Here is a 24,330-nt window from a genome sequence, read left to right as displayed (position 1 = left end):
CTTTGGTTTTCTTCTCTGAAAATATGTGTGAAAGAACTGTCACAACAGGGTTGTTGTAAGAGTTAACTAAAAGATAATGTTGGTGCACAGTATCTGACATGGTAAGAACCAAAGATTGTTGTTATTTTAGTAGGATTTATCATATTTGAAATCATATTTGAATCATTTGAAAGAATAAATCAAAGTGCTTACACTTCTCCCTCACATCAAGATCCCTTGCAAACTTCTACCTACTGAGCATATAGCCCCAGGAAAGAAGCTGGGCTTTCCCAAGGTTAGAACAAAGAAGCCATTGATCAGTTGTAGATCTCATAAACTGACTCTTCTGAAACAACAGTCATGAAATTTGGGTTGTAAGAAAGAAAAGAATTTTTGCAATTGCCTCCTGTCTTCTTTAACATACTGAGAGGCTGGCTGGACAAACAATAGTAGAGTGTCTTAAATGAGAGGAGGGTAGGCTAGGTTAGGAAGAAGGTAGGGAATGCCTGGCTTCTCCGTTACCATCGGATTCTGGGTAGAAGAAGGCAGGGAGGCAGGAATAAAAGATGGCTTCAATTTTTCTTCTCTTCACAAATTCCTGGAGGTGAGGGTTGAGTGGGAGATTGGAAGTATAGAGATATTCTGCAGAGGTTGAGGGGAATGACAAGGAGAAAGTGGCTGCTGCCCTCCAAGAGACTATTGGAAGCTATTACCTTATAGGTTTCCGCTTAAACATGGGGGCTGTTAGACCAAATTCAATTCAATGGCCTAACATGGCTTTGTACACAAAGGTCTAAGTTTAAGGCTCTTAGAGTCTCCCTCAGCTCCTGTATGGTATGAAGCTTTCCAGATGTTCCTGAGCATCCTGGAATGAACTAGAAGGATCTGGATCAAAGTAGTCGAAGGACCTGCCTGGCAACTTTGCCGAAGGTGGTTGCCTAAGAAGAATGAAGCCATCCACCACAGACCAAGGTCCAAGTGGAAGTCACAGTCCTGTGTCAGGGAATACATATTGTCAGCGAAAGTGGAGATGGGGCCCAATCTCCAAGAGGAAATGGTGGCCCCTAGCGTTGTCAGAGTCGAGTGACCAAAATATGAATGATTATCGCTAAAGGCAGTTTTTAGCAATGGTGCATCAGAGTACCCAGGGTGTGACAAGTCCCTCCTGAGATATTACCAGCTCGGGGACTAGGCCAAACCAGGAGAACTTTGAAGATACCTCATGCACTCCAGAACTCCACCTCCCCTAAGATTACACATACCGCAGTCATTCTACAGATATCCAGGTGGAGAGGGCAAAACTCTGACAAGTGTTTCCCTGACTCATCTAAGCAGAAACTGGGTTACATAAAGGGATGGGTTGAATTACCAAGTTAGACTGAATTGGCAATTTAATTAAAACAACTTTTCTAAACTACCTGGTGGGTGTGGGATTGTGAAGAGAACCCAATCGTTTACAAAGAAATAAAGTATGCTCATTTCTTTGCACATCTGAGCATAGTCGGTATACCTTTCTGATTTTTCTGATATATCATCATTATTGTGTTATGTCATTATATCTATGGGAATTGAATTTTTCTAAGTCTTTATTTGCTCCGCTCTTTGTATCATAGAGTATTTTGAGTAATAACTCCTTTGACATGAATTAACATCTGATGTTGATGTCTCTGATGATGGTGGTGGAGATGGAGGGGATACAGTAAAAAGGACTTTCTATGTTCAGGGCACTGATCTGTCCAGAGCTACTTACTCCTCCTCTCCCATAACTGTCAGGATCAATGGCTGGCCAGGAGCGTTGACAGGCAGGGAGAGTAACGGGCTCACTGACTTCCAAGGCCAACAGACCCTCATTCAGGTCAGAGCCAGGCCCCTATGTGTCCTTGCGGCCTCTGCTTTTCATAGCACAGGAGGCAAGGTGACATAGCGGAAAGAACTGGAGTTTATCGGTAATATGCAGGTAGGACTTCTGACTCTATTTAGTTAGAATGGGCTGTAGTGATTAGAATCACCATCTCCTAGCTGCATGAACTTAGACAAATTAAGAAATCTTCCTAACTTTAGTCTCCTGTAAAATGGGGAAAAGAACTGAAGCTTCTCATGAGGCTGTTAGAATTGAATTGTGACAATTTATGTAAAGTGCACATCATACTACCTGGAACTGAGAATCGGTTCATCAGCCAGTCTTATTTTTTATCCTCTGGGGCAGCTGTAGGCATGAACCTCCCTACCTAAGTGAAATTCTGTAGAATACTTACGTTTTTTGAACAAAGTTTCTCTCATTTGTAAAGTGGGACTAACTTGCATTATGTGAGAGCATTCAGAGATTATGATAAGAAACACATGTCTTGCTAATGTCTTTCCCCTTCCTCCCTTGACCTGTGGCTTCTGGTCAGTGGGGGTAAGAAGTCCAGAAGACCCCAGCAGAGATGCAACGGGGATGTCTTTGAGCCTGTGTCTTTGTTGCATATCCAGACTCTTTTGGAGAACTAGTAGGTCTGGGACGTGAGTAGGTGGCCTCAGAGAAAACAGATGAGAAACGGGGAAAGAGCATCACAAGAAGGGAAACAGAGAGTTGGTGCAGAATTAGAAATGAGAATCCCGCTGACCTCCAGCCCATTTGATACATCACTGTCAAGATACCTTTCTAGAAATTCAGATGTTTTTAAAAATTCTCCAAATAGTGGGTCTCTATCGCTTCCCATAGAGAGTCTGATTGCCTTGAAGACCACCTATGATAAGGTTTCAGCCTGCTCTTCAGGATTATTGCCAGCTGTCCCCCTTCATGTGCCCTTCCTAGTAGGGAAGGAGGGCAGGAAATTAATGAGGAAGTTATTATTGAAATAGAGTTGGAAGGGCTTCTTCACAACTTGGAAAAATTCATTTCAGGTGGAGGAAGGGGCGTGCTGAAATTAGAGAAAGAAAAGTCATGAATGACAGTAAGCTGTTTCTTACCAGATATTAAATTAACTCTGGCTGCAATGAGTTCAAAAAATGCAACTGTCCCCTGATTTATATTCCCTAGAGTCTAAGATATAACTGACTGTAACATACATCGTAAATCCTATAACAGAAAAAAAGAAAACATATCATTTATAGAACACATCTTGATTTTTAAAAAATACAGAAAATTCTCTTTTTTTTCTTCATTCAACAAATATTTACTGAAAACCTAGTATATGTTAGTCCCTATTCTAGGAACTAAAAGTAAAATAAAAGTAAAAATTCCTATCTAATGGAAGGAGTCAGAAAATAAATATAATAAATTACGGAATTATGTACCTGATAAATACAATAGGTAAAAAAGCTGGATAAGGGGAATTAGGATTACCAAGTGGGTAAGGGTGGACATTGGCCTTTTAAATAGGTGAGTGAGGGGCACCTGGGTGGCACAGTCGGTTAAGTGGCCAACTCTTGGTTTTGGCTTAGGTCATGATCTCACGGTTCGTGAGTTCAAGCCCCCATCAGGCTCTGTGCTCACTGCGCGGAGCCTGCTTCAGATCTTCTGTCTCCCTCTTTCTAGCCTTCTTCTGCTCACATACTTTCTCTCTCAAAAATAAATAAATGTCAAAATTTAAAAAATAAAATAAAACAAATAGATGAGAATAGTCCCAGTGAGAGGGTACCATTTGAGCACATGACTGGAAGGAAGTAAGAGAACAAACCCAGTGGTCGTCAAGGAAAGACTCTTCCAAGCAGAGAGAATAACCAGTGCAAATACATGCCAAGTGTGGGACCATATATCCCAGGGTTCTGTAGTCACGTGAACTGGGGACAGATAGTCCTGCCTACAGTATCTCCTTTCTTAGAGGCCAAAATAAGCATTAGCACATTATTTACGCATTGTGAAACAAAACAAAATGTTAACTTTATTTAACCCAGCATATCTCAAACTTGTTAGGTAACCTAAACTGTTGTGACAGACATCTAGGAAGATCTCCAAGGACACCAGTTTTTGAGTTAGAAAAGTATGGTTTCTCTAACCAGTGTTATTTTCTGAGAAATATCTACTATAAAATGTGAATAATCCATTGCTGATCTGAACACCCTTCATATTTTTTTGAGCTTTGGAGTATTGCTGTATGGTTATTAACTAGGCATTCAATAGCAATAATGGCATGATTCTATTTATTGAATTGATAATCAAAATAATAGGCCACTATATTCTTGGATTTTATACCTCTTCCAGCAGTAGAAATGTTATATAAGTGTTATTGACCCTACTGTTCTGAAAATGTCTTGCAAATTAGGACCTAAATGTTTAAATTATATCCTTGCCCTTGCACAGGTTTGAAAAGTTGGTTCTAGAGGAGAACACCCTTTTATTCACTGCTGAAGCAATACATGCTGGCTATAACCATGCCTCGCCTAACAGCAGAAGAATGTTCAGAAGCGTGCCCAGCTAATTGAAACTACAGGGGGCATTTAAGTAGGCAAAGTGTTATTACTCAGTTTCAAATGTTTCCAGGATATCAGAATTACCCTTCCCTACTCCTGCAAAAGGCATTCCGGGAATGGTAATGGTCACAAGTGTTAGACTTCTGGCTTATTTTTATTTCTCTTATTCCAGTTGCTTCTGACATAGTCAGAGGGCCATCCGTGAGAACTGGAATTATTGTGAGGAAGGCAAAAGTCTGGTAGTTTCTGGACCCAGGCCACTGGCATGAGGCTATTGCCAGAACATCTCCGATGTCAGTAATTTTTGAAAATTTGCCTCAAAGATTAATTTAAGCAGCAAAAGGACCTTTTCCATCTACGACCTTTGAGTCTGAGCCAAGTTACTCTCAGTTTCTTTCAAGATACTGCTCTGAAAGACATTCCTAATACAGCTCACTGATTATTTTAAATGAGACCATTTGGTACATTGGATCATCTTTGCTTATTTGAATTAAGTCAGTGTTTTATAATTTCTAGAAAGAAAATAGCTTATGTTGGCCACCAGTCTCCTAGTTAGGCAGAAGTATTTGCAAAAGTGGGTCCTGTGAAGAAGCCAGAGTTCAGGATCTCTATAGACAGGTGTGAGCGAGAGCTTGGAATATACTGGTAAAGTCTAGATTGTTCTTTTAATCTTCTCACCACCTGCTGCAATCTGGGACCTACCCCATGTCCAAGACCTGGTCTAAATGAGGAAAAATATGATATGTGAAAGGAGCAAAATAACCTATTTGGTCATTATTCACATTCTGGTTATTGGCACAGGAAAATCAGGCTGTAAATACAATAAACAATAGCGATGATTTAACACAAAAACATTACCTTCAGATTTCTACATATTTTCCCTGTTAACCTAAAGAAATAACCATTTATTAGGTGTCAGAGGGTGGTTCTATGAGACTATTAATATAGTTTTTTATATGTTAGTTTTTCCTCCTAATAAATTATTAGTTCCCAGAAGGCAAGAACAAAGCATCATATATCTTTACATTTCCATGCTGGACATATGGTGGGACCTCAAAATATAATTATTTGTTGGTTGGTTGATTGTATGTAGCATTAGGTACAATTAACCATTACAATAGCACTTTGTAAAGATTTTTCACTCTCTTATTGCCACCTCTCTGTCCATTTCTGCCTAGATTACTGGTTTCTCTGCTTTCTCTTTTGTTTCTTTTCCACCAAAAGCAAAAATGATGTGAAACTGAAAATTGACTCACATAATTCTGTTGTTTGAATCCCTTCAATGTCTCAACCCTTCCTTGGAAATAAACTGGAATACATCCAAATTTCTTACCAGGGCCTATTAGTATCTGTATGATCTGCTCCCTATTTATTTTTCCATTCTTGGGTCACTTTTCCTCTTCTTCACCCCTCACTAGTCTTGGGCCCTACTGGTCCTTCTTTCTACAGTCTCACTCCCTCCTCCTAAGTCTTATGACCTTAGCACAGGTTGTTCTCTCTGCCTGGAATGCGGTCCTTATCCCCACAATATGCATAGCCAGCTCCTTCTCACCTAAATGTCTCTGTTTAGGGGCACCTGGGTGGTGCAGTCGGTTAAGCATCCGACTTTGGCTTGGGTCATGATCTCATGGTTCATGGGTTCACCCCGTGTCGGGCTCTGTGCTGACAGCTCAGAACCTGGAGTCTGCTTCGGATTCTGTGTCTCCCTCTCTTTCTGCTCCACCCCCCGCAATAATAAATAAACATTAAAAAATGTCTCTATTTGGTCTTTTGTGATTGCCCTATATAAAGCTGGTGACCTCTGTTAGTCTCTTGTTTAGACATTTTAACATTTCTTTCATTGCATTTCCTATAAACTCTAATTATTTTCTACCTACTTATCTGTATAAAGAAGAGGTTGTGCCGATCTTGCTCACTATTGTATCTCCTGTGTGTAACTTGGTGTCTGGCATATGGTAAGTGTTCAGTACATACTTATTTAAAAGAAAAGTGACAAAGACAAAGTGAATTTTTTCGCTAAATTCTGTTACTCCCAGAAATAAACCCATGCATATGTGGTCAATTAATTTACAAGGGAGGCAGAAAATACAATAGGGAATGGGGCGCCTGGGTGGCTCAGTCGGTTAAGTGTCAGACTTCAGCTCAGGTCATGATCTCACGGTCTGTGAGCCCAGAGCCCCCCGTCGGGCTCTGGGCTGATGGCTCAGAGCCTGGAGCCTGCTTTCCGGTTCTGTGTCTCCCTCTCTCTCTGCCCCTCCCCCGTTCATGCTCTGTGTCTCTCTGTTTCAAAAATAAATAAACGTTAAAAAAAATTTTTTTTAAATAAAAAAAAAAGAAAATACAATAGGGAAAAGACAGTCTCTTCAATAGATGATGCTGGGAAAACTGGATAGCAATGGGCCCTATCTTACACCCTAAACAAAATGGACTCAAAATGGAGTAAGGTCTTGAATGTAGGTTCTGAAACCATGAAACTCCTAGAAGAAAACATAGGTGATAAGCTTGTTATATAGGTCTTGGCGATGAGTTTTTTAATTTGATACCAAAAGCAAACACAACAAAAGCAAAAATAAACAAGTGGGACTACGTTAAACTAAAAAGCTTCTGCACAGCAAAGGAAACTATCAACACAATGAAAAGCCAACCTATGGAATGGGAGAAAATATTTGCTAACCACATGTCTGATAAGGGTTAATAACTGAAATATGTAAAGAACTCACAAACTCAAAAGCAAAAAAAAAAAACATACAATCTGATTTTTTAAAATGGGCAGATCTGAATGGACACTTTCCCAGCAAGACATACAGATGGCCAACAGGTACGTGAAAAGATGCTTAGCATCATTAATCCTCAGGGAAATGCAAATCAAAACCACAGTGACGTATCACCTCACAGCTGTTAGAATGGCTATTATCAAAAAGATGTGTTGATGAGGATGTGGAGAAAAGGAAACCCTTGTGCACTGTTGGTGGGATTGTAAATTGGTGCAGCCACTGGAGAAAACAGTATGAAGTTTCCTCAAAAAATTAAAAATCAAACTACCATATGATCCAACAATTCTACTTCTGGGTATTTATCCAAAGAAAACGAAAACACGAATTCAGAAAGATACATGCACCCCCATGTTCATTACAGCAGTATTTACAATAGCCAAGATACAGAAACAACCTAAGTTTCCATTGATGGCTGAATGGATAAAGAAGACAAGGTATATAAATACAATGGAAAATTATTCAGCCATAAAAAAGAATGAAATCTTAGTATTTGTGACAATGTGGATGGACCTCAAGGGTATTATGCAAAGTGAAATAAGTCAGACAGAGAAAGACAAATACTGTATGCTCTCTGTTATATGTGGAATCTAAAAAAAAAAAATACATGTGGGGGAATGGGCCAAATGGGTGAAGCGGAGTGGGAAATACAAGCCTCCAGTTATGGAATGAATAAGCCACCGAGACGAAAATTACAGCATAGGGAATACAGTCCATAATATTGTAATAACGTTGTATGGTGACAGATGGCAGCTACATTTGTGGTGAGCACAGCATAAGGTGTAAACTTGTCGAATCACTACGTTGTACACATGAAACTAATGTAACATTGTGTGTCAAGTATACTTCAATAAAACAGCACCAACAACAAAACAAGCCATTAGATAGGGAGAATGGATTGCTTGTTGCCAGAGGCAGGGGTGAGAGGTGGGATAAATGGGTAAAAGAGGTAAAACGAAAAAAAAATATCATTTGGACACTTTGGGCAGTGTGTATTAAGAAGATCCAAGAGTAGGAGCAGGAAATCAAATAGGAGATTAATGCAGTAATGTAGAAAAGAGACAGTGGCCATCCAACCAGGATTGTAATCGAAGAGAGAAGAGATTGAGTTTGTGAACAGGTCTAAAAAAACAAAAACATGCCCTTATTGCAGACAAATGGCAATTGTATGGTACAAACCTGTGATGACATCAAAGTGTATTTAGTAACCCCTTCAGCATATCACTGACCGATCAAAATGTTCTTGGTCAGTGGCCATTAAAAAGCTCAAAACTTTTGTGTTCCTGATGTACTTCGTAAAACGACTTTTGAAAATACAAATCAATCCCCTGCAATGAATGGACTAGAAAATATTTAGGTAGGAAAATAAAGTTTTAAGACTGAGATGAGTCATAAGATGTCCTCTAAGCATTATAGTATACTCTAGATTTTGGAAATTTGAAATAGTCTATTCAACTCCTCTATTTTCATTTTGCAGCTGAAGAAAGAATCATAGATGTTAAATGATCTGCCTGGGATCTCGAAGCTGGTCAGAAGCACAACCGGAATTAGAATGTCTAGTTTGGGGTACATTTCATCATGCCACCTGTCTGATAGAACAATATCTACTAGATGCTTAGAGTTACCAACAATTCATAGTTTTGGAATCTCAAAAGTAAACATATTAAGTTTTGGGAAAAGCAGAAGTTGTCTGTATAGCTTTGGGGATTTACCTTTGAAGGGAAGGATTATTTATGTCTTTTTTTCCTTTATCTTTTCCCTTTCACTGTTGGCATACAGATGTAATGGCTAGAGCTACAGCAGCCATGTTGGATCCATGAAATGAAATCCACTTATGTTGAAAATGGCATAGTAAAAAGAGAGCAGCATCCTGGATCCCCAAATAATCAATGATTTAGCCATCCTGGCATGCCTGGGAAAACTTTTACATGAGAGGGAAATAAACATCTGTCCAGTTTAGGGTTCCTTTGTCTAGCAGCCTAAACTCATAACAAGTATATGATTTGGTACCTTTAAGCGGCATGCTGCCCTTAAAAAAAAAAAAAGGCTTGAATGTGCAGCATTGAGGTGATGGGTGGAAATGATATTAACGGTTAGAAATTCAATGATCCTTCATTAGACCATTGCAGATATTTGGTAAAATTGTTATCTGTGATATGTTGGAAATTAGACCAGGCACCAACATAGCCTGTAGTTTTAGAATTGTCTACATGAGTTGTCCTGTTCCTGGGAGACATTTTGGAAAATTTTTGGAGCTGTTTTTGGTTGTCACAATAATTAGAGGAGGGAATTTTGTGGTCAGGGATGGTAAATTTCTTGCAATGTAGAGGAAAGCTAACACAATAAGAACTGATCTACATCCCTCATGACATCCCTCATGATGGTTTTTATTTTTTTCCCAGAAATGCAAAGACACTGTAAATTGAGGGAGGCTTTTATGTTATCTTATTCCAAACTTTACTAAGAGTTGCATACCATTTCGAAAAATCACCCACTGTAATGCTGTCTCAACATAACTCAATATCCTGGCATGAGGCTGCATTTGTAGCTATTGTACAGAGATTCTGTGTATAGGTATGAGCATCTCAGTACTTCATAATGTCTTCTAGGGTGGTTGTGCCTGATCATGTGCTATGAATCATTTCAGAAGTTATGTGTGAAAATTTCAGATTATGCCCTCCAAAGAAAGCATGAATTCCCTCTATCCTTTTCTCTTTTCCTTCTGGCTGAAGGTAAATATGATAGCTGGAGCTGGAGCAGCCATATTGGGTCAAGAGACAGAGCCACAGTTGAGGATGACAGAGCAATTAGAGACAGCCTGCGTCCCTGATACTATACAGCTGCCATACATCAACAGTCCTGCCCATCTAAATTGTCAGGTGAGAGAGAACAAAGTTTTATATTATTTGAGCCTCTGTGTTTTGGTCTTTTTCTTTTTCTTTTTTCATTACAGCAGCCTGAGTAGATTTTATCTAATATAGATGTGAAGAACAAAATATAAGCAAAATGGAGCACAAATCACACAACTTGTTGTTAAATAACCAATCCCAGAAATACTTTCAATGACAAATTAAAAAGCCAGCATAAACAGAATGCCAACAACTTGAAAAAAAACATTAAATTAATTAATTTTCTTTTCACTGTAACCAAGAATACAGAACTGGCATAAAAAAACACTTGAGAATAGAAAAAATAACAGGTTTATTCAATTCATAATTTAAAAGGTATAGACGTGTGTGTTTTAGGCATAAGCATGATACTTTTGTTCTTTTTATATACATATATAAATATATGAATAGGCATCAAAAATTTCCAAATATATACGGTATCATGCCAAGCTTCCAAATGTATACAGTAGATAAATTTCACAAATTTAAAAATAATAATTTGAAAGCAGAATACAAGCAGGTTAAAGATTTGGAATTTTTAATGTGTTTAACAAGTATTTTAAAAAATAAACTTCTTTTGTATTTAAAGTGCACGGTGATCTTTTTTTGGATCATTATCCTTAATTCATATAGTTTTGGCCTACTGGGAAGTTTCTATTTTCACATAATGACAGTTCCATAATTTTGTTGTGATTTAAGGACCAACTATATTTACGCAGTGCCTTGTCCAGTGACTTGCATTCAGTAAGCACTCACTGAATGTTTGGTTCCACGAATCTTCAATGATAATATTCCTGAATGATGGGCAATTCTATTGGCTCCCATTTTATCACTATATCAATTATAGAGCAGACCAATTAAAATATGCCAACAAAAGAACTCAAAGAATTCTATCTATAAGTCTGATCTTGTCCGTTAGAAAAAAACAAAAAACAAAAAACAAAACAAAAGAACAAAACAAAACAAAAAAAACACCAAAGGAAACAAAGAAAGAAATGAAAAAAACTGGAATCTTGGTAATCAAATGAGTTTCCAAGAGAGCAAATTCTGAAGACAGAGATGAGAATAGAAGTCGTGGCTGTTGATTCCCCATTTCAATGCTTTGTTTTAGCTGACCACACTTCCTCCCTCTGTAGAGAAAATCGATGCACAATGAAATTATCTGTACTCATCTCTGGTAAATAAATAGCAGAAATCTTTCTTGTTTCAAGACATCAATGTGAAACAGTTGTTCACATGAAGAATTTGGTTTGTTTTCTTCAACAGCTCTTCAACTGTCCATTTTGCCAATTAAAAAAAAAGTACCACTTTTTCATAAAGTGAACACACAGCAGCAACCACATAGATGCAATGCAACATTTAAAAATTAGTTAGAGGAGATTTCATTCAAATATGTTTGACATATATTACTCAGAAACAAAAAAATGTTTGCATGTTTATGCAAACTTGTAATTTAGAAAGGAATTTGGAAGGCTTTTAAAATGTAAGGTAGATGAGCAGTAAAGATAGCAATTATCAGGTGGGTGCCTGTATTTAGCAGCTAAACGTACCACCCTTAAATTGCATATCTAAGATCCATGTGCTTACATCTGTGAACAGATCAAATCTGTGAAAGTATGACTCTATTTACAGTGTTTGTATGTGTAGTTAAGGAATTTTACAAATTATGTCTGCAAGTACACTTAGAATGCCTATGATGATGTTTTTACATGTGTAGAGTGTTAGGCTTTTTCTGGGTATTTTATACTCTGCCTCTCCAATTTGTATTTGGATTTCAAACCTACTTTGCAGGAACTGTATCTAATTCAGTGTTCTTTGCACCATGGGCATACTACTTGTACTAAATAACTGTTTATCATCCTCGAGCGCCTTAAAGTAAACACAACACAATTTCATCTGCCAAAACCCTGCTATGCATTTATATGTTGCTTTTAAAAACACATAACCCCAAGTAAATCACTTAAACATGGTTTGCTGTACAATTTTGGTCTGCTGTCTGTTTTTTCGTATTATTATTCTTCCAATGTTACATATATTTTCATGTCATCTCCATCTTTATGTTGAGATCAAGGCATTTTTACTACAAATTCAATTCTTTGAAAAGATAAGAAATTTTTGGTCTCTGATAAACCTTTTGCCATTCAGAGAAAAGGCTGAAAGAAAATATAAAGGAAGGGAAGGGTAGGGAAGGGAAGGGAAGGGAAGGGAAGGGAAGGGAAGGAAAGGAAAGGAAAGGAAAGGAAAGGAAAGGAAAGGAAAGGAAAGGAAAAGAGACCCCCACATTTACACACTCACACACATGTACAGTAAAGAAGGGTCATCTCATTACAGAGCAACATTCCAAAGATAGAGGCATTTAGCTATGGAATGGTTAATAACAGAGCTTTAATTTGAAAGAGATTGGAAAACCAAAGAGATATTTAAAATATTTTAAAATCACTCTCACATCTTCCTTTGTTGCTTCTTTTCAGTTCTTTCAAAGAAACTTGACAGCTCTAGGAAAACAAAACCCTTCAACAATTCTTGAAGCTTAGAGTCCCAGGCCTTAGAAAAGAACTCTTTCTACGTAGTACACATTTAGAGCTGACTTGAACTGAAGTACTAAACAACAGCTCCGTAGCAGCTATTTCAAATTACTGAGATTCATCCAGAAATGCCAAAAATCTTAGAACCAGCAAGCCCTGATTGTGGGTTGAGAAACAAAGGGGGAAAGAGAGAGAGGGAAACTTCTCAAAAGTATGCTTTTGTCATTGAATTTTTTTAATCACAATTTTCACCCAGTATCTGAAATAATAATCTTTACGATAGCTTACTGTTGATTCTTTAACCTTCGAAAACATTTTAAACAATAGTGGCATTTTTCTGTTCTTACCAGACACCGAGTATTCTCAGGCATAAACCATGTAAAGAATCTCCAAGATGGAACCTGATCGTTAGAATCCTAGACTTATACAAATAGGGTTTGTGGAGTGTAGCCAGAAACTCACGAGTTCAAGAATCAGAAGACCTTGCTAGGTATCCGCCTCCAACACTAATTCAGTCTAACTTGGGTGAGCTATTTAATCTCTAACCTTACTTCTCTTATCTGAAAAATGGGAATAGTATTATTTGTCTTGTCTTAGCTCAGAGTTGTCGTGGAGATCAATTGAGATAATATATGTGAAAGTGCTTTGATGCTGCTAAACCATGCTGTAGATGAAGACTATTATCCTCTAATACAGCCTCAATCAAAAGATAAGGTAAATGAAACCCACTGTGCTCAGGCGACACCTACCTGTCAATGCATGGCAGGACCAGAATTAGAACTTGGGTTTACCCAAGTTTTGGTCTGTAAAAGGAGATTTTCCTCACATTTTCATGGCGAGGCTTTGCCTGAAAAGCCCATGACCTGAAAGTGCCTCATGTATTCCCCTTCTCTTCTGAACTCATGTGACCATCTCTTACGCTAGGAAGGAGTCAAGGCCTGCAGAAGGAGCAAAGACATTCTGCCTTCTGATTCTAAAGTGCCTAAAACAATGACTCCTCCTTGGTGTCCCTTAGACGCCTAGGGTGAAGTTAGGTGGGAGGAGGGATTGGACTCGGAGCTATTTCCAGAAGAATGTACGCCAGCCTTGGTAATGGAATATATTATACAGCTCACACACATTTCTATTGCAATGCTTCCAATGTGTGTAGCTGCTATTAAGATTATTCAGATAAAATTCATCTGAAAGCATTATGGAATTCAGAGTGGCTTCTGGTATTTTATATTTTTTAATTAAAGAATTAAAATATATACAACTACTCAAGAAAGGACAGCCCAGAGTTTAAAAAATTGGGAAAGTTTGGCCTAATCCATTTCTTCCTATGCCAGAATAATGTAATTAGTAGGTATTTGTTGGAAAACCAATTCAGGGGAACATATTTAAGGGCAAATGTATGTGAGAGCTCCCTCCAACAACAACAACAAAAAGTGTGTGAGTCCACTTTTCTTTAAAAGATGATTATGTAAATAATTCTAATCACTCTTCAGTTGGTCATTATTGTGAAACCAATTATACTCTTTTAAAAAAATTTTCATTTTTAGAGAGAGAGTGAGAGAGGGGGAGAGGGGCAGAGGGAGAAAGCAAGAGAGAGAATCTCAAGCACGCTCCACGCTGAGCACGGAGTCAGACGAGGGGCTCGATCCCATGACTCTGGGATCATGACCTGAGCTGAAATCAAGAGTTGGACACTCAAATGACTGAGCCACCCAGGAGCCCCTAAATGATACTCTTTTATTCATTGATTTCACATGGCTTTTTGGGGTTTCCAGATGGTAAGAAGGACCACTAAATTATTATCTGAATTTAGTTTTTGTTCAGGCTGAAAAATTCCTTGGAATAACTTGGTGAGATGATAAATATACGGGCCAAATTATTATTCATAACAGTTTAATGCTTAACCTTAGACTTACACTCAGTGGAGGTGGAGATGGCAAAAATTTTAAAAAAGGAAATATATGTTCTGAATTTGGTACATAGCTCTTGCAGATCAACATATCCAGAAACTCTCCGAGCAGGAGAACTTACAAAGTAAAGGAAAAGTTATAGTAGTCTTATTTAATAGGCTTCTAAGGATTTGTAACAAAATGTCAATTATGTATAAAATTTTAAATGGGAAATGGGAAAAATGAGGATGAGAATCACTGGACTAATTAGTAATAATAATAGAGGTACAATTTATTGAACTCTTATGCACATTTAGGTTTTATAATAACCCTGAAGGGTCACAGTATTAGCACTAGTATTCCCATTTGCAGACGAGGAAATTAGAAATAGTGGACCAAAGCCATGGAGTTTATAAATGGCATAACTGGAATTCAAACTCAGTTCTAACTCAACTCCAAGTCTAGGGTGTAAACTCCAGGTCTCTGGGATGAGGAAATGGCAATAGAGAAATTCAAATAGTTTTTTTGCATCAGCTGAACCTAATATGTGGCTGTGGTTCAAAGATGAAGCTTATAAAAATTTAAGAAATTAGATGTAGGGGCTCATGCACGTGAGGGGTTCATTGACCTTCCTGATAAATCCATCTTGCAGTTGTTTCGTTTCAGGAATTCAGCCAACACCTAACACAGGCCTTTCTTTCCAGTTAGGATTCTCCTTCTAACCTTAAATCAAAGATACCACTAAGCATTTGTGCTAGGCCTTAGGGTAGTGGTACTCAAATTATTATTATTATTATTATTATTATTAATTATTCTTTTGCTTTTTTCTGCTTTAACTTATCAAGGGATATAACAAAGTCCCTTCCATAACAGTGGTTCATTAAGACATGGATTCCTGGCAGGAAATGTCATTGCTCTGAAGTGAGACTCACACCGAGAGGATACGAGAGTGCTTTTCTTCTCAAAACTAGTACTGTGTATTATTTGTTCAACACCCTAATTATTTATTGCCTGTCCACTATTTATTAAGTATGCTGCTAGTTCCTAGATTACAACAGAGAACCACAGAGATAACTCCTACCCTAAAGAAACATTTAATTCTTGGAATTTCTGTTCATTATATCACCTCCTCTCAAATATACAGGTTCAAAACCTTAGTGAGACCCATGCCTCTTTTCTTTCCTTCTCCACATATCTAGTCTATTGTGTTGGCTTTTTCCCATGAAATGTCTTTTGATTCCATCCTAATTCTCCTCTTCTGCTAGTACAAGTCTTTGTTTCTTCAAACTTTGGTGATCAGAACATCTTCTTTAAGTTTCCTTCTTATTTCAACAAATATTTATTGTGTACCAGGTCTGCATCAGGGAAAGTGCTAGGTACTTATGCTTCTACACTCTGTTCCTTTCCTCTCTGATCCATTCCATACATTGAAAATATACTCTCCTTGGATCCCCTCTAGAGGTTTTGTCCCAGCATAATAAGACTGAACGCTGTGAGGCTGAGTGTGGTGAAGAAGATTGCAGGGATGTTTTTGAGGTGGTACCATCCAGAGAAAGGAGCAGCTTGAATGGATCTGAAATAAGGTGCTGGACCTCATCCTGGGCCCGCACTGATATGAAAAGCTGAAGCCCAGGAGATGGGAGAGGGAGGCCCCTTCATTCTGAGCTCCTGGGCCTGTCTCTACTGGAAAGATGCCTGGTGATCAGTGAGTATTTATCCATTGATTGATTGCAGTGTGTGCTGAGTCACAACTCCGTTAGCCCTGCAGCAGTCATGCAGCCCCGATTTACACCTTCTGTCTCCTCTTCATTACTCACCCTCATGCAACAATCAGGCTGATCTTCCCACTTCCATTCCCTTCTGTGTAGGTGCCTATTCAACTTCTCTTGTAAGCCCTGTCTTTCTCCTTCCTGCCCTAAAACAAAATGCAGGATACCGCAGGTGTTCCTCAATTGTATCCAGTCTTCTGTCATCCATTAGTGACTTCCATACATGGTGAGACTGCGGGCTTTGGGGTCACAACTGCTGGGATTTTATTCCTGACTCTATTATCTTCTGGCTTTGTTACACTGGGAAAGTCAACCCACCACTGTAAGACAGTTATATATATACATACATATGTACATGTATATATACATGTACATATGTATGTGTATATATGTATGTATATATATGTATATATATGTAGGCATATATAATTTCCTACACCCAACATGGGGCCTGAACTCATAACCCTGACATCAAGAGTCACATGCTCTTCTAACTGAGCCAGTAAGGTGCCTCTTAATATCCTAATATTCATCTTTATCAGTATCTTGAGGACAGCTATGCCATTGACTTACTTCCTTTATATTCCCCATGGCACCACGTACAGACTGGACAAAGAGTAAGCATCCAATAAATACTTAATTGTATCCAATATGTATTGGGTAGTTCATTTTAAAACATAATGCAGTTGTTCTCAGAAGTGTGCCACCGGGCATCTGAAACACGCTATTCTTGCTACAGTCCATTATTAGCACCAACTTTATCCTATCTTCCTGGCCCCTCATCCTCATGCCTCATGTTACAAGTCACTAAACATTCTGGATTCATACTTTAGCATCTCTCCCAAATCTCTTCCTCCCTTGTTGCTTCCCCTGCCCTTCACCTCTACACCAGCTGTTTTGCTGCATAGACCTCCCCCTGTGGATCCTTAGCTCCAACTTCCTTCCTGGATTCCGTCCCCCCATCACTGCCAGGTTAACTCCTTAAAACAGCATTTTTCATCATGTCTTTCCTCCACTGCTCATTTACTTACCCAATAAAGCCCACACTCCTCCGCTTGGTTTTTAACGCTCTTCATAAATCTCTTTTCACCTTTCCTAGCAATGTTTACATTTACCTCCATGTGCTCTCAGTTCTAGTCTGGAAATCTTACTCACTGTCCTCGTAACACTCTCTTCTCGTTTTCTGTCCAGAGTTTGGCTCCTGATATTTTCCGCATTTGTAATATCCTTTCCTATTCTCCTCATCAATACAGACCCTGCCATCCTTCAAGATGGAGTAAAAATTCTGTTTTATCCATGGATTTTCTTTCTACATCAACCAATAATGAACGCCTGGTCACTGGAATCCTGCAACAGCTGAGTGCTCACTGTATGCCAGGCACTATGCTGAGTGCTTAAGTTACCAATAAGAACAAGAGTCTGTTTCTATTCTAAAGAATCTTCTATTCTAGGAGTGCCTGGGTGGCTCAGTCGGTTAAGCGTCAGACTTCGGCTCAGGCCATGATCTCGCAGTCCGTGAGTTCAAGCCCCGCGTCGGGCTCTGTGCTGGCAGCTCAGAGCCTGGAGCCTGCTTGGGATTCTGTGTCTCCCTCTCTCTGCCCCTCCTCCGCTCATGCCTCTGTCTCTCCCTCTCTCTCAAAAGTAAATAAACATTAAAAAACTTAAAAAAGAAAAGAATCTTCTATTCCAAAGAATTTCTAATCCCCATAGTACTCACTGGGTCATTCATTTTTGTATGCCCACTGCCTATTTTATCACACTAACGCTGCTTTGAGATGAGGAAACTGAGGTTTAAGGAGGCTATATGGCTTGCTCAGGCTCATACAGCTGATAAATGATCAACTTCATCTTTGATGTTCCTAAAGGCAGATACATGTTGGCAATTTTTTGGTGATGTAACCATATCTGGCAGATCAAACGCTCAATTTGCATTTCTTGAATAAAAACATTTTGATTTTTATATATGGATTTTTGTTTTTGCTTTAGCAACTTTTACCACTAGAAGTGATTTAAAGACCATTGGCTTTTGATTTTTTATACCCCTAAAACATATCCATTAACTTGGTTAGCCAGAGAAATGTCGCAATCGGGGTCATCTCAAAATGGTCAATACAACTCTTGCAAATAAGGTAAATATGCTTATCAAGCTGTCTAAACAGGTGGACTTGTATTTGCTTTGCCCCTAGCAAACTCAGAATTTTAAAAACAAATCGGGGAAAATAGTCTGATTTAATTTTTATTTCCCAAATATGGAGAATTTGTATATTTGAAATAGCTTCCTTGGGGCAGTACTGATGCAGGTAATGGTAAGGTAGGCCATTTACATCAGCAGGAGCTGGTTTTGAAGCAGAAAACAATATAAACACTTCCCCAAGACAGGCAACATCTTTTCCCTCTTGAACATATATTCACTTCAGAGAAAAACCTTAGTAGAAAGGAATCCTAACTGGGGCTTATAAAAGTTTAACAGAATAATATTAAACATTACATTTCTTTTTTTACAATTCAAAGTAATTTTCCTTTGAAGATGCGTATGACATTTTGTTTTCTCTTTCATCATGTTTATTTTAAAAAGGTTAATTTTATTTTATGGCCACATATCTATTTGCAAGTAGTTTGCTACTTATCAAGCTATTCTATCTAGATAAATTTGTACAACTTCCATGTGAAGGGGGGCATTCTTGTAAGGAAAATATCTACAGTACATAAAGTGCAAAAGAGCTGACCAGGGTTTTTATTATCATAACTCGTATCATTTCTGGACCACTGTCACTAGACATTAATTCCCATAGGGTCAAAAGTTATTCTGCATGCCTATGTGCTGCAAAGTTGGTTTCAATTATTAATAAAACAAGCAAATATTAAATGAGATGCACTATATGATACAAGGAAACAAAATAAGCTTGCAAATCTGTTTAATTTTATCTCTTTAGCTTTTATATACTTGTTTAAAAATGAGACATAGAAAATTCTCTGTACATTTAAACTGGGAAGATACAGTCAAAGGTATCTCCATGGTCTCATCCTTTTCAATGGGTGCCACTGGTTGTACATCAAAGTGAGGATATACTGCTCATTATTAGCTCGCCATGCTTATCTTTCCTTCTCATTCATCTCTTCTTAGCTTCACTGTCAAGTAAATATCAACCCATTTATTAGGAAAGGATGTCAAGTAACTCGAAAGTCAAAAAGAAATCATGGCAAGAGTTAGAATATTTGAGTCAGTGCTGTGCTGGGAACTGTCTAATCACTGGCTCCACCCCCCCCCCCCCACCCCGCCACCAACCCCCACCCCCCCACCCCCGCTCCACGGTGCTAATAAAACCCTGGTTTGTAGTGTTCACGGATTTCCTTGGCGTAAATGTCTCCATCAGTCAATTGCAAGCTATCAACACAATGCCACTGAAACGGAGAGTTGGGAAGACATTTTATAAATTACGTCAGAAAGTATACTTAGGGTGTCCATTTTGACATTTTCCCACATGTAGAATATTAGGCTCTTTCTGGGTGCTTTTTTTTTAAGTTTATTTATTTTGAGAGAGACAGAGAGAGTATGAGCGGGGGAGGAGCAGAGAGAGAGGGAGAATCCTGAGCAGTCGCCACACTGTCAGCTCAGAGCCGGATGCTGAGCTCGAACTCATGAAACTGTGAGATCATGACCTGAGCCAAGATTGAGAGTCGGATACTTACCTGACTGAGCCACCCAGGCACTCCTCTGGGTGCTTTTTAAACGTTGCTTCTCTAATTGGTATTTAGAGTCCAAGCCTACCTATTTGAAAGGAGCTGACTCCAACACACCATTAAGCCATTCTCCCTTTAATTAGAAAATACATGCTTGAAACCAGTCACAACTGTTAGTCACAAACTAAGGTATTTAAAGTTTGTTACAGTTCAATTTATTTTGAATACTAATACCCACAAAAGATTCTGATTCAAAAGATACAAAGGGTGTGAGAAGTCTATCATCCCTGTATCCTAGCCACCAAGTTTTTCTTCCTTGAAAATAAACAATGTTGTCGGTTTCTGTATCTGTGTTGTGTATCTATACAAAAACATTCTATTCAGTGTATATATCCCATCCCCTATTTTTAAAACATAAATGGTAATACACTATACATACTATTGCTCACCTTTTGTTGTTGTTGTTGTTAATACATATTGATAAATGTTTTATATTTATATAAATTCTTTTTATTCTTTTTAAAACGGTGTAAATATTACATTGCTGGATTGTTCCATTATCTCTTTGAACTGTCTCTGATTGATGTGGATCTATTAAGTTATTTCCTGTTTTTTGCTTTTATACACATACGAAGTTCATATTATGGCATTTTATATGTGTGGTTTTCCACATGCATATGTATAGTCTTAAATACGTCCTCAGGTCAATTCCTAGAAGTGGAATTTCAGTTTCAGTGTTACCAAACAGTTGTATCTTTGCTAATGTTATACATGGGAAAAAAAAATCTCCAGATGACTTTGATTTTTATTTCCCAGATAATGAGTGAGATTGACCATCTTTTATTTTATTTAAAAGGGCTTGCTTTTCTATGAAGTTTCTATATATTTCCTTTACCATGCGTTATTGGGCAATTTTTAAATCTTGATATATGGTAAAGATAAGTTATGGATCCAAATTATTTTTCTTCATATGACTATCCTACTTTTTCAATGTCCTTTATTAACTAATCATTCTTTTCCCCACTGACCTAATGTGCATCCTTACATATTAAATTCTTCTATGATTTTGCATCTTCATGGACTTTATAAGCTATTCTATTCATGTTTGTGCATGTCCATGTATTTGTGTAGTAAACATGTGCATGTCAATATTATATTGTTTTAGTTAATAAAGCATTACAAGACCTTTTCATAACCGGAAAATGTAGTTCCCCATCATGATTTTTCTTTCTATGACTTTTCATGGTAGGGGGTACCTGGCTGGCTCAGTTGGTAGAGTGATGAGTTCGTGAGTTCTAGCCCCAAGTTGGACATACAGCTTACATAAATACATACATACATACATACATAATAAATATTTTTTAAGGACTTTTCACGGCTGTTTTTTGTGTATTTTTTTGAAGGAACTCTGGCATCAGCTGATCTTGTTTCAAAGATACTTAGATTGATATTTTATATTAGGATCAATATTTACAGGTAAACTTAGAATAATGGACATATTTATGATGTATGTCTTCCTACCATGAACATTCGATTTTATGCTTCTCTACTTATTCAAGTCATTTCTGTTCCACAGAAGCTTTTAAAGTTTTATCCTACAGTGTTTGCTCATTTTTTTGGTTAAAATTTTCCCCAGATATTTTTTTTTTCTGTTGCTATTGAGAAGCCAAACTCCTATTGTCCTACAATTTACAGCTTCTGAATGACATAGTTGGAAAACTGAAGCCTTCCTCAGAACATATTCAGAGACAAAATTTCTATGGAACCTTTGAATATAAAAAAACGACTAGAAATGAGCCAAAGACTTCTTGTTGAATAAGAGTTAGGTTTGTCTACTCAGTTTATTGGACTCGAAAATGGTGACAAATCCCACACAGATTAGCTTTATCACTCTTACAATTTAATAGGTAAAATATTGATTTTATCTGTCTTCCCATAATTACATGGTAGCTCACTGGTTTCATTATTTTAAACGTTGAGTTTTTTCCTCAGACTTTTTGGTTTGAGATTCCTTTTCTTCCTCAAAAACTCAGCAAGCAAGCAAACACAAAAGATAACAAAATTACTGCTTACACTATGCATACCTCTCATTTTTGAGGTGCGTCTCACTTGTATTATAGGTCAGCCTGGGGATTCTATTCCTCCTTGATATGTGCTGTTGGCCACTCCTGCTACCACTGAAGCAGGCTTGGGTGTGTGCTCACTGGATGGAGACGAAGTTCTCTTGAATGGACATATTATATACATAGTGCTCCTCCAATAATGATTCTTCCTTCCCCTATTTCAACATGCTTCTTGATCACAACGAACCAGCCATTTTTTTGCCCCCTTTCCTCAAGATTCTTGGTCCTTACCATTCCACCAATTCCTAGCATTGATTTTATTAAATCAGCACATAGTTTATTTAAAAAAAAAAAAGTTGTATCTCATCTCGATGCCGATGACAATGTCTTCTCAACACTGCCCACGGCAGACAGAGGTTAATACACTCAGGGGAAAGACTACTAAATCATACTGCGTATTTTGTATACTCAGCCAAAAGAAAAGAAGAATTTAATTCCTCCACATCATCTTTTCTTATGTCTCAGTAGCCTGACACCTTCCTCAATCACCTAACTAATGTGCGGAAAGAATGAAAACTCTTTGAGAAATCAGTGACCCAGAAAGTTACAAACCAAAAATTATGAAGCATCAAATGACATGCTATTTATCATTTTTCTTCTTCATAAAATTCACCACTTAGACACTCTGCTTGGTGGTTATATATAAAAATGTTCTCTGACTGTGTGGTTCATATGATTTTAATATGGTATATACACATAAGTGTAAGATCTTTTTATTATAAAAGTATTACTAGCTTATTAAAGGAGCCTTAAAAACAGAGAAGTGTAGGAACAAATCCCGGATTCATTCGTGTTCCTAAATTCAAACACAACCTCTCCTTCAAATATTTTGAAAGCATGATTTTACCCATATATATTCTATGTAAAACTTTATCCTGCATAACATATTAAAAGCATTTTTCTTTTTATAGTGTATTTGAATGGTAAAATAGTTTTAAAATAAAGTAATATGGGGGTGTCTGGGTGGCTCAGTTGGTTAATTGTTTGACTTCAGCTCAGGTCATGATCTCGCGGTTTGTGGGTTCCAGCCCCGCATCCGGCTCTGTGCTGACAGCTCAGAGCTTGGAGCGTGCTTGTGATCCTGTGTTTCCCTCGCTCTCTGCCTCTCCCCCACTCATGCTAACTCTCTCTCTCTCAAAAATAAATCAACACTAAAAATATTTTTTTAAATACAGTAATATGACAGACTTCTCCCATCATTATATAGTCTAATTAGCTGTAAGAGACAGTAGAATACAGCAGTAAGTGCATGGCTTCGGAGTCAGACAGATGTGGGTTCATCAACCATATGTGTCTTCCTCTCTACATTCTTTGCTTTTCCCCCAAGGATTGAATTGCTGATTTTTGGCTGAGAGTATGACCTCCCAGGATGAAGATGTCATGTCCTTGGCTTCTTACAGCTAGTTGTTCTATCCAATGTGATGTGAGTGAAATGGTGTATGAAACTTCCTGGCTTTATCTTGAAAGTAAGGGAATATGCTCTTCCTTGCCCCTTCCTCCTTTTTGCTGGCTGGAATGCAGATATGAAGGCTGGAGCTCAAGCAGTCATCTTGATCCCAATGGCAAAAGCACACTCCTGGGATGAAGCAATGGAAAGCTAAAAAAGCTTGGTTCTCCAAGGACTTTGTGGAATGCCATATTCGCCCCAAACTGTCTACTATCATGGGTTTTTAGGAGACAGAATTTTATACATGTGATTTTTTTAAAGTCTATTTATTTTGAGAGAGAGAAAGCATGAGCAGGGTAGGGCAGAGAGAGGGGGAAGAGAAAGAATCCCAGGCAGGCTCCATCCACGCTGTTAGTGCAAAACCCGATGCAGGGCTCAAATTCACTAACACCGAGATCATGACCTGAGCCAAAATCAAGTGTCAGATGCTTAACTGACTGAGCCATACAGCTGCCCCAAGACTTTTATACATGTTTAAGTCTCAGTTAAGTTGGGGAAATTCTAAGTCACTCACAGCTTTATGTAATTCTAACTAACACAATTCTGTTAGTACCAAATATAGATGAATGGTGGTTTCTGCCAAAAGGGTGTGTATTTTTTTCCATAAAAACAAAATAAAACAAAAAGTCCTCAAAGGCAAGCAATACGAGGGTAGCTTGGCGGCTTACTGCAATGGTCGGGAACCTAGATTATTTTCCTTGTTTACTTTGTCATTCTCACTTTTTTCTCTAATCCCTTCATGATCCCCAAATGGCTCTTTCAGTCTCTAGCATCATCTTCTTACATAAAAATGTATAAAGGCAAGAAGAAAGGGAGCAGGAAAAGAGAAAAGGAAAGGTTGTAGGAAGCTGTTTTCAAGAAACCCCCAG

General features: G+C 38.0%; 1 long non-coding RNA gene across 1 annotated transcript in view; it reads left to right on the top strand.

The window, feature by feature from the left end:
• Window positions 1-24,330, top strand: part of LOC122241137 — a 67,316-nt gene that overhangs the window by 19,234 nt on the left and 23,752 nt on the right. The window contains exons 2-3 of the long non-coding RNA XR_006221122.1: window positions 8,623-8,711; window positions 9,878-10,024. This is a non-coding gene — a long non-coding RNA (uncharacterized LOC122241137). The remainder of the gene's footprint in view (window positions 1-8,622; window positions 8,712-9,877; window positions 10,025-24,330) is intronic.

The sequence above is a fragment of the Panthera tigris genome, chromosome C1 (assembly GCF_018350195.1).
Source record: "Panthera tigris isolate Pti1 chromosome C1, P.tigris_Pti1_mat1.1, whole genome shotgun sequence".
In the NCBI taxonomy this organism is placed as follows: Eukaryota; Metazoa; Chordata; class Mammalia; order Carnivora; family Felidae; genus Panthera; species Panthera tigris.
The sequence above is the reverse complement of the archived record's forward strand: the minus strand, read 5'-3'. Positions and strand labels throughout refer to the sequence as shown.